General features: G+C 40.9%; 1 long non-coding RNA gene and 1 other non-coding gene across 5 annotated transcripts in view; both read right to left on the reverse strand.

Moving 5' to 3' along the window:
• Nucleotides 1–2349: 2349 nt before the first annotated feature.
• Nucleotides 2350–15956, reverse strand: part of LOC135845457 (uncharacterized) — a 79568-nt gene continuing 65961 nt past the window's right edge. For all 4 annotated transcript variants that reach the window (XR_010558758.1, XR_010558757.1, XR_010558756.1 and 1 more), the window contains exon 2: nt 2350–2408. This is a non-coding gene — a long non-coding RNA (uncharacterized LOC135845457). The remainder of the gene's footprint in view (nt 2409–15956) is intronic.
• LOC135846113 (U6 spliceosomal RNA) lies at nt 7653–7759 on the reverse strand. The gene has a single exon (XR_010558891.1). It is a non-coding gene; the product is annotated as a U6 spliceosomal RNA (small nuclear RNA).

The following is a 15956-nucleotide window of genomic DNA, read 5'->3' on the forward strand; positions in this document are numbered from 1 at the left end:
AACCTAACCTAACCTAACCTAACCTAACCTAACCTAACCTAACCTAACCTAACCTAACCTAACCTAACCTAACCTAACCTAACCTAACCTAACCTAACCTAACCTAACCTAACCTAACCTAACCTAACCTAACCTAACCTAACCTAACCTAACCTAACCTAACCTAACCTAACCTAACCTAACCTAACCTAACCTAACCTAACCTAACCTAACCTAACCTAACCTAACCTAACCTAACCTAACCTAACCTAACCTAACCTAACCTAACCTAACCTAACCTAACCTAACCTAACCTAACCTAACCTAACCTAACCTAACCTAACCTAACCTAACCTAACCTAACCTAACCTAACCTAACCTAACCTAACCTAACCTAACCTAACCTAACCTAACCTAACCTAACCTAACCTAACCTAACCTAACCTAACCTAACCTAACCTAACCTAACCTAACCTAACCTAACCTAACCTAACCTAACCTAACCTAACCTAACCTAACCTAACCTAACCTAACCTAACCTAACCTAACCTAACCTAACCTAACCTAACCTAACCTAACCTAACCTAACCTAACCTAACCTAACCTAACCTAACCTAACCTAACCTAACCTAACCTAACCTAACCTAACCTAACCTAACCTAACCTAACCTAACCTAACCTAACCTAACCTAACCTAACCTAACCTAACCTAACCTAACCTAACCTAACCTAACCTAACCTAACCTAACCTAACCTAACCTAACCTAACCTAACCTAACCTAACCTAACCTAACCTAACCTAACCTAACCTAACCTAACCTAACCTAACCTAACCTAACCTAACCTAACCTAACCTAACCTAACCTAACCTAACCTAACCTAACCTAACCTAACCTAACCTAACCTAACCTAACCTAACCTAACCTAACCTAACCTAACCTAACCTAACCTAACCTAACCTAACCTAACCTAACCTAACCTAACCTAACCTAACCTAACCTAACCTAACCTAACCTAACCTAACCTAACCTAACCTAACCTAACCTAACCTAACCTAACCTAACCTAACCTAACCTAACCTAACCTAACCTAACCTAACCTAACCTAACCTAACCTAACCTAACCTAACCTAACCTAACCTAACCTAACCTAACCTAACCTAACCTAACCTAACCTAACCTAACCTAACCTAACCTAACCTAACCTAACCTAACCTAACCTAACCTAACCTAACCTAACCTAACCTAACCTAACCTAACCTAACCTAACCTAACCTAACCTAACCTAACCTAACCTAACCTAACCTAACCTAACCTAACCTAACCTAACCTAACCTAACCTAACCTAACCTAACCTAACCTAACCTAACCTAACCTAACCTAACCTAACCTAACCTAACCTAACCTAACCTAACCTAACCTAACCTAACCTAACCTAACCTAACCTAACCTAACCTAACCTAACCTAACCTAACCTAACCTAACCTAACCTAACCTAACCTAACCTAACCTAACCTAACCTAACCTAACCTAACCTAACCTAACCTAACCTAACCTAACCTAACCTAACCTAACCTAACCTAACCTAACCTAACCTAACCTAACCTAACCTAACCTAACCTAACCTAACCTAACCTAACCTAACCTAACCTAACCTAACCTAACCTAACCTAACCTAACCTAACCTAACCTAACCTAACCTAACCTAACCTAACCTAACCTAACCTAACCTAACCTAACCTAACCTAACCTAACCTAACCTAACCTAACCTAACCTAACCTAACCTAACCTAACCTAACCTAACCTAACCTAACCTAACCTAACCTAACCTAACCTAACCTAACCTAACCTAACCTAACCTAACCTAACCTAACCTAACCTAACCTAACCTAACCTAACCTAACCTAACCTAACCTAACCTAACCTAACCTAACCTAACCTAACCTAACCTAACCTAACCTAACCTAACCTAACCTAACCTAACCTAACCTAACCTAACCTAACCTAACCTAACCTAACCTAACCTAACCTAACCTAACCTAACCTAACCTAACCTAACCTAACCTAACCTAACCTAACCTAACCTAACCTAACCTAACCTAACCTAACCTAACCTAACCTAACCTAACCTAACCTAACCTAACCTAACCTAACCTAACCTAACCTAACCTAACCTAACCTAACCTAACCTAACCTAACCTAACCTAACCTAACCTAACCTAACCTAACCTAACCTAACCTAACCTAACCTAACCTAACCTAACCTAACCTAACCTAACCTAACCTAACCTAACCTAACCTAACCTAACCTAACCTAACCTAACCTAACCTAACCTAACCTAACCTAACCTAACCTAACCTAACCTAACCTAACCTTTTTTTTTTTTTTTTTTTTTTTTTTTTTTTTTTTTTTTTTTTTTTTTTTTTTCCTCACACATACACTTCGAACTTCTCATTTCTCCTTCACACCAACCTCACGCCGCACCGCGAACCACCTCACGCTCACTTCTCACCGACCGAGCCAAAAGTCCCAGATCCTGACCCCGCCAAAGACCTGAAAACCAATCGGCACAATGCCAGGGAAAACTCACGCAAGGGATCCTACGGCCCGGGGAGGAGGTGCCGAGGATTTCGTATATTTATTTATTTATTTGGTTTCAATTTCAGTACGCCACCACCTTCCGGTTTAATGCGTACCGGTTTTTCCACTGGAGTTTCTTGGTTTATTGGTTTAATTTGGAACTTGTTTAATTTGGAACAATTTTCAAATAACACATAATTCAAAAATTTCAGTAATTTCAAAAATTAATAATTTTCAAGGTTCACCAAAGTTTATAAAAATTCAGGGATGAGAAGTTCGATTCTGAAAACACAAAGCAAAACAAAATTAAAAGCGAAAAGAAAAAACACACAAACAATATACTGCGCTGCAGATCATCGTATCGTAAACCCAGGTTACAGCCATACTGGGAGTTAGGGAAAAAATTGAAAATAATAATCATAAAGGAAAATAATAATTCATAATAAAATCATAAAATAATGTAAAATAATATTAACCTTGAAAGTAATCAACTAATAAGCAATCGTAAGTAACGAAAAGAAATAATAATAAAACTAAATAAAATATAATAGTAACGTCATATCAGGGAAAGTATTGCAAGCAATACACAGTCTCCATCACTTCGTTAGCAAAGCTAAAGAAATGTGGAGTTAGCACACTCAATTCGGGATTTATGGGGTCTTCAACGGTGAGTTCGTCAATATATCGATTTCTAACTGGTTCGGTGTAGATACAATCGAAAAGTACATGAAGGTTAGTCTGCTCTGCTTCTGGAATTTGGTCACCTCTTGTGCAACGACAAAGAGGAGACTTAACCTTATGTAATTTGTGAAACAAGTAATGGTTGAAATTACCATGATTGGAGAATATCTGTGCTGTATGGTAATTAAGCTCAAGTGGAGACTCCAACCAGGGTCGGATATAGGGAATAAGGGAAAAAGTATAGTGACCGGGTATAGTTTTAATTTTATCACCTATCTTTTTGAAAGCATCTCTTTTTTCGTTCCACTGAGTTTGCCACACATGGTCAATGAACCAGTCCCTTACCATGCGGACAGCTTGACGTTTAGGTCCCTCAAATTCCCTAATACCCAACTCGTTTTCGATGATGACTAAAAAGTAATCTACGAATCTATCTGTACGGGTGTAAAAAACTAAAGGTAGTTCATTTCTATCAACATTATATGCATTTTGAATAGAATCATAAAATAGTGCCGGAATCTGTTGGCGTTTTTTCGCGTAATAGAAAAAATTTCGAATAATGATTTCAATTTGGAGGGGTACTACTTTGGCTAGTACTCTAGCAGCATCAAGAGACACTGTTCGGTACAGCCTTGCAATGTTTAAAGCATACAGTCTTTGGCATCTGTCGATGAGCGTCTTACTGCATTTTGGAATATTAATTCGATGGGCGAAAACTGACGAACAATACTTGAAATTTGCATCGACAATCGCCTTGAACATGACACGACGTGCCCAGTTCGACTGCCCCCATGTATTCGCTAACATCTTTTTCAACATGTTTATTGACTTTACGCATTTGTCATAAACATATTGAATATGATCATTCCATAGTAGATTCCTATTTATAATAACTCCTAGCCACTTGAAGCTATGAACGTGTTGGAGATAAGCACCGTTGAGATAAATTTCAGGAAAATGATACCACCTATAGTGTGAAGTAAATAAGGTATATGTACATTTGTCTAAACTTAGCTCGAGTTGGTTATTATTTAACCACCTACGCATGTGTTCGAGGACCATTTCGGTTTCAACTACCAAAGCATCTAACTCATTACCCCATGTAACAACTAGTTTATCATCAGCGAAAGCGATGATTATCATATTCTCGTAAACGTATAGTTGGATTAAATCGTTTACGTAGATATTCCACAGGGTCGGACCAAGAACCGAACCCTGGGGACAACCTCGTTGTGCATTTCGAGTAAATTCAATGCCACTACCTTTGTAGTGAACTTTCCTATCATTGAAATAATGCAAAAGAATATTGAATATATATTGAGGTATGTTACAAGTGGCTAGGTGATAAAAGAGTTTCGGGTGCCATACGTTATCAAAAGCACCTTTGATGTCAAGCGAAGTTACAATAACGAAATGATTTTTCTTCAGTTTGAGCGTAATGATCCTTAGCAATTTGTTAATTGCCATCTCAGTAGAGTACCCTTTCCTAAAAGCAAACTGGTTTGGACTGATGATTCGGTTTTCATCCAGATGTTTAATAAGTCCAATCGCAATAAAACGCTCAAGCAGTTTGCCAAAGACTGACAATAGGCAGATAGGCCTGTACGCATCAACAGTACGTACGTCCTTATTCGGTTTAGTAAGAAAAACTACATTGGCTGTTCGCCATGCAATAGGAAAATAATTGGCATTTAGACAAGTATTAATTAGATTTAAAATAATGTCCGGATGATGCAGATTCAAAAGTTTAACCGTTCTGTTGGTAATTTGATCAAGACCTGGCGCTTTTTTGTTCGGCAGACCTTTAATAATTTTAGTAAGTCGCGGAGCTTCGGCGAGTATCGTTGGTTCCGCAACTGGAGGGGGAATTTGGAATTTCTTTTCAATTTCATTTCGCAAATATTCGTTTGCTGGATTAAGTCGAGTAGGATTATCTGGAAATTTGTTCTTAAGTAAGTACTCGATATTTTGAAACTTATCGAAATCAAAAGGGGTGCCATCATGATCGTTAAAGATGGGAATTTCAGATTTGCTCTTCAATTTATTCGTTACTATTCGATAAGGTAATGACCACAAGTTAGACTGAGTGCAAAATTTCCGCCATGCGTTTTGTTTTGCTGTCAGAATTTGCTGCCTATAGAATCTCCTTACGTCATAATAAAGTTTCTTACGTAACCATAGCTGGAAGGGGGGAATTCTATCCCTACCTCGTTGATACCTAGTTCGGAGATTGCTTAATATACGCCTGATAGCTGCTAATGTATCATTCCACCAGTAGTTACCAATTTCATTTTGAACACAGGCTCTTTGAGCATGAGTTTGTGCAATTTGGAGTTTAATCGTGAGATCTTCAATATATTGCTCAATTTCATTTGGTATTACTGTGTTTATAACAGCTACGTCTAACTTACAAATTTCCTCAGCTAGCTTAAACCTATCGTAGTAAAGAAATTGATTTAGAATAAGGGGGGCTTGTAATTTAAGAGTAAAACCTATTGGAATGTGGTCAGATAAATTTTCTATATCATCCGTATGCCAATAATCAACCGTAGCATTTCTACTTAACGTATAGTCGAGTATACTTTCGTAACCACCTTTACGATACGTCGGTGTCACGAAGTTCTCAATTTCTAACCTATTTTCAATTAAAAAGGCATCAAACTCAGCGTCCCTATCTGAGTTGCTCTGTATTACCAGTGCGGAGCGAGCGTTAAAATCTCCCGCTACAATTACAGACTTGAGATGTTGAATTTCGGATTGAATTACGTCTAAAACTGGATTAATCGAATGTTTAGGGGAGGGGGGGGCGTAGACACAAAATACATCTATATCACCTACTTTGATGTGAACAAGATTTATTTCCGGCTCATGATCGTATCTACGTAAATTAAAGGGTTTGAGTGGACAGTGATTGTGAGGGATATTATTACGAACGGCAATGGCAGCTCTACCTTCAACATATACACTGTAGCCAATTGCTGAAAAAGTAGGTGATGGAAAGCGTGTGAAAATGTATGGTTCAGAAATTAAGACAATATCAGCATTTTTATTGTTCGCTAGTCTAAAAGCATCTTCTTGCGCCGCTTTACAATGGTTAACATTAACCTGATACAAATTTAATTCCTGTAATTTACTCATTTGGGTAGTTTAATTAATAAATAGAAAATTATTTGATTAATAAATAGAAAATTATTCGATGACGCAAACTAGATCGAGGACGCAAACTGTACCATAGGACGCAAACTATATCACAGACACTAAAAACGTCAAGGAAACGAAAAATCTCGAGGACGCAAACCGTGTCTGAATAGTTAGTAGGCGTGACTGTAGGTAAGTTCCATTTTCTGTATAAACTATGCGCAAAATCAAAAAACGCAAAGTTTATTTTTCTCAAAATCAACAACAACAGTTTTGATATTTCCAAAGTGAGATTTCTAATCAGGAATGAATTTTTGTAATTTAGAATTTGAAATTCTTTTAAACCATTAATTAAATAACTAAATTTGCGAGGTGTTTTTTCTTTATTTCTTGCCATATGTGTATGTTCTGTTTCAGGTAAATCCACCGCCACCGTCCGTAGTGTATTTTGTAGTTTGCCAGAGCATCTATCTAGAGAAGATTTACGTACGAAGATGGTAATTAGAATATTACATAAATAAGACAAGATGTTATCCGCGAATTTAGTTCGCACCACTTTGACAACTACGATAAGCTTTTCATATTCTACTAAGATCAACGAAGAGATTTTCGAAAATAGTTCACTAACTACGTATACGAGGTGAGTAGAGTAGCTAAAAGATAAATTTGGTTTTATATGAATAATGCGCGTTTGAAGACGCATTTCAACGTAGACATATCGTTCAGAGTAAAGTATTCGAAGATAGAGATGAGTTTTGAGATTTAGAATAATTAAAATAATGAATTTTCCTTCGGTCATCTTCGTTTTTTCATAAAGTAAGATTGAAAAGTTACCATAGTTAATATCCATCATAAGTGATAACGAACTAAACATTTTTCGATTTTATATAGTAATACCGAACCAGTATACGAGCTGCACGCTACGATATATAATCCGTACGGAAAAATACATCGTCGCGTTGCTTCGCGTATACTGGGCATTCATATGAGTTATGATGTGGGTGATTTTTGGTGTCTAACATAGGGCGATTTGGAACATTCGCATTACGTCGATTTTCAATCAAACAAGCAGCGCAATCGTTGTACCCCGGATTCCAATACTCCTTGGGTACTTGCTTCGCTATTTCGTCCTTGCAGTCTTCTTTTTTATGGCCTATTTGAAAGCAATTGAAACATCGACGGACAGGTAAATGCTCACGAACATAGCAGACGTTCCAGCCGATTTTGATGCGGTAACTGGCTATGAGAATTCGATAACTACGTGGAGTGACTGAAAAATGTGGAACGCTTCACGATTTTGCGTGTCATCCTTGCGCAGGGGCCATGCTAATCTTCTCTGTATCGTTCCAATTTTAGTATATGTACCGCCGAAGCGAGTACAACCTAACCTAACCTAACCTAACCTAACCTAACCTAACCTAACCTAACCTAACCTAACCTAACCTAACCTAACCTAACCTAACCTAACCTAACCTAACCTAACCTAACCTAACCTAACCTAACCTCAGTGCCACATACTCAGTCGACGTGTTCGGACATGTAAAATGTGCAGCTCCCGAAAATCGTAATTTTGGGCGGTTTTTTCGCGAGTTTTTGCCGATTTTTTTGTGCGGATATATAGACAATTACGTGCCGCGCATTTTGAGATATCGTACGCGTAAATCGGGCCGGAATTCGAGGTGCTATTAAAGTTTCAAATTTCGCCATGTTGATGTGTACTTTAACTTTGAAATTTTCCAATTTTGGGAAAATTTTGGTGCGTGAGCGCGGTGTTTTTTGCATGTAACTTGTGTAGATTTTAATTTTAAAAACTTTTTGCCTCTTGGAGATTTTCCCTCAAGGGCTTAGTTTTTGAGTAATTTGAAAAACGCGATGTATTTGAGTGATGCCCTCTAAAAAAGGACACCACTCAAAGTAAACTTAAAGTGCTTTTAATCGTTCGGTGCAAAGTGTAACTTTGTAGTGCTCGGTAAGACGAACAAATTGTGATATCGCGAGTGCGTGAAAGTTCAAAACTCTGGGTTCTGTGAATTTTTAAAGTTTGACATTGGATTACTGCAAGATGACATGGAACTTTCAGAACTTTGGTAAAACTTTTTTGTGCGCGAGTGTCGCTTTTTATATGTCTATTTTATAGAAAATCAAATTTTAAAAACATTTTGCGTCTTGAAAATTTTTGATTAAACCCTTAGTTTTCGAGATAATTAAGAAACGCGATCTATTTTGGAGTTTGACCTCTGAAAAAGGTGACCTCTTAAAGTAAACTAAAAGTGCTTTTATTTAAACTTTTTAAACTGTTTATTTGTAGTGTGTAATAAAACTAATAAAACGATATATCGCGTGTGGCCGTAAGTGGTAAACTTTCCAAAATACAGCAACTTTGAAGTTTGACCTACTTAGATTGGTGAGTTGTAATTTTTCAAAAAACTGTATATTTGTGTTTTCCGCAATTATGGCGCGATTTACGTGAAACTCGGTTTACATACTCGTCTCGTGTGCCCAAACAAGAATCGACAAGAAAAATAGGTCCAGCTGGTAGAAAATTTTCAAAAACTAGGGTCAAAAGAACAAACTTTTTTCCTATGGGATTTTTTAAAATTCGGTCTTCGTGGGTCTATTCAGTAGCCAAGGCCTAATCCAGGGCCCTAAGTTCGAAAAAAATCGGTTGATAAACGGCGGAGAAAAAAGTGAAAAACCGTTGACCTTGATACGAAATTTTGACCTATGGGAAAATTTCGATTTTTTTCAACGGTTTCCCTATATTAACTCTGGAAACTAAGCCATCTAACCACTGTACGACAAAATCCGTCAATAATCCCCTCCACAATTCGTTTTTTGACCTTTGACCCCAAAGTTGCAGTTCGTTTCTCCTGCTCTCTTCGGCGAAAAATCGCTAGGGTTAGCTAGGATTTTTTGAGCCCAACCAGGGGCAAAAGTACCCATATTCAGATCCGCTAACTAGGAAAAACTGCTGACCCTGACCCCAGGGTCAAATTAAAAAATCCGCTCCGTGGGTTTTGTTCTTTGGCCTAGGCCTAGAATATTACCCCAATCCGTTCTGAATTCCGATAAAATCCGGACTAGAAAATGACGAGAAAAAGGAAAACGAAGTCTGATTTGGACTCTTCGGATGAAGATCAGTTTTCGGACGCACCCTCAAGTAACCGAAAAGCCGAAAAAGATAAGAAAGATAAGGGCAATCGTAAGAAACCCCCAAAAAGCAGCCAAAACAATGATGGTAACGGTGAAAAGTCCTCCCCCCCAAGGGCGGAATCAGTAGCTGAATATAAGGCTAAATTTGCCAAACGTATAAAAAAATGCAGGGACCTCCTACTGGAAGCTCTTAACCTAAAAGGCAGTATTAGGGAAGGCCTAAACAAAAACTTAGATGAAATGGAAGAAATCGCGACTAATATGTCAAACTCGCTTAAGGATGAGGTGACTAAGCAAGCCAAAAAGCTGGCTGAATCATTAGTAGCGAAAAAAGCCTCCAAACCCCAAAACCAAAGCCAAAACCAAAACTCGAAAACTGATGTAAATAAGCCAAACCAAAAAATACCCCTCTCTTTCTCCCAAATTGTGAAGGCGCCGGTAGGATTGAATAATTTCCCTCCTCTCCAGCAACAGCTTTCGCAAAGACAAACCATATATCAACCCCAACAGCAACAGCAACCAAAACCCAATAACCACACCATTATCCTAAAACCGAAGAAATCGGGTGACAACCCGGTCAAGTTACTCCAAGAAAAAGTCAATCCCTACGAAATGGGAGTGCAATACGTAAGACCTACCACAAACGGAGCGGTCATTGTCGCCTGCAAGAGCCAGGAGCAAATCGACTCCATAGCCAAAAAACTACAAGGCCAACTGGATCCAGTAGCTAAACGTACAAAAAAATTACCCCAACTTGCAGTGCATCGTCTGCCGGACGGCGCAGTCAAGGAGGACGTCGATAAAGCTATCCTGAACGCGACCGGCGAAGCGGCCCATTTCGTAAGGATAATGAAATATAAATATAACGACCCGTCCTCCGGGTTGTTCGCTATCTGCACTGTGACCCCTAGAACCTGGCAACTTCTGGTCAGGAAATTCGGAAAGATCTTCTTGGAGCGTGGCTGGAGCATGTGTCCGGTCAAAAACAGCGTACAGCCAGTCAAGTGCCTTAAATGCCACTCCTACGGTCATGTCGCCAAACATTGCAAGCTAGAGCACGAGGTACCATACAGCCCCACCGACTGTGTAAATTGCATCCGAGCCAATACCAACAATAAAAACAACAAGTACGAAACTAAACACGCCACACACTCCCAGCAGTGTCCATGCCTTCTAAATCATATCAAGTCGATTACGGAAAATACCGATTACGGAGATGGACAATAAAACCAAGGCAAAATCAAAGACCAAACAGAACAACCTAGATAATAATAGCCCAAAAACTAAACAAGTAGTCAACGTTGTGCAGATAAACTTGGGTGGCTCCGAGGACTATCAGCGCAGAACGATAGAACACATGATGAAAAACCAAACAGATGTAGCAGCAATACAAGAACCCTATCTCCAAAATGGCAGCCTAAAGGCTAAAGGGTACAATTCACTGGTGAGCGGAAAGGCAGCCTTGCTGATCCGCAACACACTGAAGTACAATCAGATTTACACGGAAGGTGGCAGTATGGTCGCCATCGAGATGGACGGGCATATCTACGTCTCCGTCTACTGTTCCCCCAACACCAAAATAAACAGAAAAATTACCGAACTCAGCAAGCTGGTCAAGAAGATGCAAGGCAAACAACTAGTCATAATGGGTGACTTCAACGTGTACTCCTCATTCATGCAATACTACAAAAACAACATACCCAGTGAGAGAGATACTTTATTCGACGAGCTCGTGGCAGACAATACTCTGTGTGTCATGAACAAAGAAGAAACAACGTTCCATCGACCTGGGGTAGAATCCATATTAGACTATACCGTCGTAAGTGACAACTGCATTGCACAAATACACGACTGGAAAGTTCATTTCTCCTCTATCAGGGATCATAAAATGATAACCTTCACGGTGGGTCATCAGGTCCAGGAGGGAGAAACGAACCACATCTACGACTACGAATTGATTGAGGAAACGTTAAAAGTCACGCCACTGCCAATGCTCCAAGAAAGATCCAAAGCCGGAATCGATGACTGGATAGAAGAAGTCGAATCTCTAGCAGAAGCCGTCAAAAGCGAAGCAAAGATACCCGTCAAGGAGTCCCAGCTTCCGTACTGGACGGAGAAACTAGAGAAGATGAAGCGGATAAAGAACAATCTACTGAAAGCTGCATCGAAAGCGCAGAAGAATACGATGGAATACGACCTCATATACGAAACCTTTCGAAACATAGAGAAAAAATACAAGTACGAAACCATTAAAGCCAAGCGCAAAGCATGGGAGAACTTCGTGACTCAAAAAGAGTCATGGGGGAAACCGTACGATGCGGTGAAGAACCTCTTACAAGACAATAGCAACTCAATCCCTCTACTCCAAAATTCGCAAGCGAAGAACCAACAAGACAACATCCAGTTTCTACTGAACAGTATGTTCCCGCAAGACGGTGTTCCCCTGCTCGAAGAGGATGTGGAAGACGAGATCGATACGGGTGCACAACTAGCAGAGATACTGGAGCAGCCAAATCAAACGTGCATTGAACCAATTACCCGAAAAGAACTAAAGGACATCGTCAACGAACTCAAGCCGGGGAAAGCCCCTGGTCTTGATAAGATCGACAATAGAATGTTCAAGATAATCTATAAATACAACCCAAACACGATAATAGAAGTCTATCAGGCGTGCATGGACCTTGCTTACTTCCCATCAGCCTGGAAGAACGCACGACTGGTAGTACTCAAGAAGCCCGGTAAAGAAGCAGACAACGCTAAATCATACAGACCCATTTGTCTGCTCAAGACAATGGGTAAGATATACGAAAAGCTCCTACATAGAAGAATCTCCTTATTCCTGGAAACAAACAAACTACTAACTCCAAATCAGTACGGTTTCAGGTCGGGTTTATCGACCGACCATGCTTTGCTCGACATGATAACGGAAATCGAGAAGGGATGGGAGAAAGGCGAATACGTCGCAGCGGTCAGCTTTGACGTATCGGCTGCCTTCGACTCCATCCCTCACAACATCATCATCGAATCTTTGGCTAAACTAGGAGTAAACGGTGATCTAATAAGGATTGTAGCTGACTACCTGGTAGACAGGGAAATCAGCTATACCTACAACAACAATAAATACAGCACTACAGCCACCAAAGGGTGTCCTCAAGGCTCTGTCTTGGGGCCCCTCTTCTGGATATGCGTGTATAACACGATACTGAAATACCAATATAGAGCCGCGAAGGCAATAGCCTTTGCGGACGATTTGTTGTTTGTGTTTAGAAGCCAAAACACCCAGTACTTGAAGGAAGTTATGAACAAAGCCATAAAGCAGTTAATCGGGAAGCTTGAAGCCCTCGGGCTAAAGCTGAACGAAGCGAAAACCCAACTCACAGTGTTCACAAGGAAAAACGTACCAAACATCGAGATCCTGGTTAATAATCAGGTAGTAAGGCCGTCAAATGAGATGAAGTACCTCGGCATAGTTTTCGATAATCAACTAAACTTCGTAGCCCACTATGCAGCGATGCATAGCAAGGCGATGAAAGCGATAAACATCATAAACAGACTATTCGGCAGAACCTTCGGCTACGGATACGAAGCTCGCAGGATTATGTCGATGGGCCTGATCAATTCCTTGTTCTACTATGGAGCTGCTGCCCATCACACCGGTCTTACCCTGAAGAAAAACCAGGATCTACTCGTAAAGGTCCAAAGACTGTACTGTCTGAAGATCATATCAGCATATTCTACAGTGTCAGGAGCGGCTGCTTCGGTTTTGGCCGGGCTGCCGCCACTCGATCTGGCCATAAAGAAAACAGCGATCAAAAGAACCCTGGACATTGAAGTGAGACCACATGCCGCACTCACGAACTTGTACGGCGTGGTCTCGCTGATATACAAACACCCAACGGATAACAACAAAAACGTTTACAACTACCATGGCGATGTTCTAACTAAAAAACAACTAAGCGCCAAGCTGGATGAAGTAATCACTGAAATCTGGCAGAGGCGCTGGGACGAAGAAACGACTGGACGGGTGACGCATAAGTGGATCCCGAACATTCAAAAGCGACTCGAGTCCAACTTAATCATAAACTTCTACACCACTCAAGCTCTCACGGAGCACGGATTCTTTTCCTCGTATCTCAAAAGGTTCTTCGTCATCAAGGAGAAACGCTGTCTCTGTGGCAGAGAGCAGACGTTTATTCACCTTGGTGAAAAGTGTAAAAACAACCAAGTAACCAGAATAAGAAGAAATTACGATATCGAAATCTATAACACCGAAGAAGAAAACATGAAGCAGATATCCCAGTTCACCGCCGAACTGTTCCGACTCAGGGAGGAACTGAGGTGGAAAGAAGGGGTATCTGTCGCTGAACCTGAAACAGAAATAGAGGAACAAGAAGAGTCCGTCGAGGAGGTGGCAGAAGAACAGGAAGAACAAAGAAACCTTCGACCCGAATGGCTAAACAACACAATCAACGAAGTCACCGTGACTCCTAAGCCCGCAAGAAGACTGCGCTTTCGAAAGGAAGACCTTCAAAGCAGCACATCTTCCTTCCAGTCATCCGAATCGTCGCCCGAAATTCTCAATCAAACCTTCCATGAATACAGGGGCCCCTGGAGTATAGGGACCCCTGTGCAAAATCCGGCGCCCACAATTAACCCCCCCATAAACCCTACAGAAACCAACGAAACAAGAATAAATGTTACAACATCCCAAAATACATACAATCCAACCCCGATAGGTTTCAAATACGTGAATCCGCTGGTAAGCTTTATCAACTCCAGCGACGCGAATAGAAAATACCTTATACCAAGCGGACCAGTACCAAACTATCAGCTATTCCCCGCGACACCAACAAATCAACAACCAATACCCGAAAACGACAGCCAGAAAAGCAGATCCAATGAACCAACTTTGTCTCAATGCGCCTCAAGCACCTTGAGGGCGCTAAGGCTGACAAAAAAGAAAGAACAGCAACAAAGTACCGCAGTGGACCAAGGAAACGCCGACAGCAGAGAGTTAACCCCACAACAACCAACTACCAAACCCATACAACATACCCCGAACGTTGGAAACCTGACCCTAACGGAAGATGGAATCCAGAGCACATACGAAGATGCAGCTTGGGCCTCTGAATATGACCGAGATACCAACCCGGAATCCAATGGCGCCATGACGACCGCCGTGTTGATAAGTGCCGAAAGGCATGATGCTTCGCGACCGGTGGTCAGAGAAAATCCAGCGGAAGCCGGGGGCTCAAGGGAGCTGGTTGCCGGAAAAATATACATGCCTCAAGGACCGCACGAAAACACCGAAAAGCTGGAGGACATCTTCCACAGGATAACGACAGTCCAAAAAACCTACGACCATGCCCGAAAACCAACCAAAACAGATAACCCTATTAGCCCCCAATCGATATTAGGAAAATACTTTGACGATATTGACCATCAAAACGATGCCAGTAGGATAGTGGATAGGGCCCTGGAGCAACTACTAGTTAGTGGGCAGTTGGGACACCCTTTCTCTCTACTCTTCTATCACCACAAGTTTATCGAACCAATGCAATACCTAGTCCTTAGGGCAGTCAAAGAGAGGTTTTTCAGACCAGCTGGGCCGGCGGCCGTGGCCACCCTTCTCCCATACAAGGAGTACATGGAAGCTGCACCGTCAACTCCAGCCGAAGTCAAGATCTTGCTAGATAGGAAAGAAAAGGAACTGAACGAGAAACTCCAGAGGGGAAGCTGGGGGGAGTTAGTAACGACCTCCAACGGAGTCTTCACTCTGGAGGAAATCGAAGAAGACCTTCTAGTATGCTTCCCGGAATACGCGCTGGCACATTGTGTCAGTGCGGATTTCGAAATGTCCGCAGGCGTCGCGAAACAGATTACCCGTAAATTTGGCTCCAAAGACGATCTAAAGGGCAGGGGGGCATCGGTCTGGGAAATAGTTGAAATCAAAAAGACAGGTAAACTCAGCGGTAAAAAAGTCGAAAACTACGTCTTATATATGGTTACAAAAGAACGCTACAACCATAAACCAACAGAGAGAGATTTCCTAATTACTCTTAAAAATTTAGTTGTAAAATGTAAAGAACTGAATATTGGAAAGCTGGCTATACCCAGGTTGGGGTGCGGAAGAGACAAGCTGAACTGGGATCTGGTAAGACACTCAATCATTGAGTTCTTCAAGAAATCCCATATCACAGTCAGAGTATGCACCCAATCGCAAAGATAGTGTAGCCAGTGCCATGTGAAGTAACCAAATCCCGAATTAGTCTCTAGATTTAAGATGTAAATATATTTACCCATATACCTTTTTACTTTCATGTTTTTATTTTTCAGTTTCTATATTACTTTTTATTTTCACCTTATATATTTAATTTGTCAGAGGTGGTTGGTGCCGATAAATTATAAATAGACACCCTCCACC

The sequence above is a fragment of the Planococcus citri genome, chromosome 4 (assembly GCF_950023065.1).
Source record: "Planococcus citri chromosome 4, ihPlaCitr1.1, whole genome shotgun sequence".
Lineage (NCBI taxonomy): Eukaryota > Metazoa > Arthropoda > Insecta > Hemiptera > Pseudococcidae > Planococcus > Planococcus citri.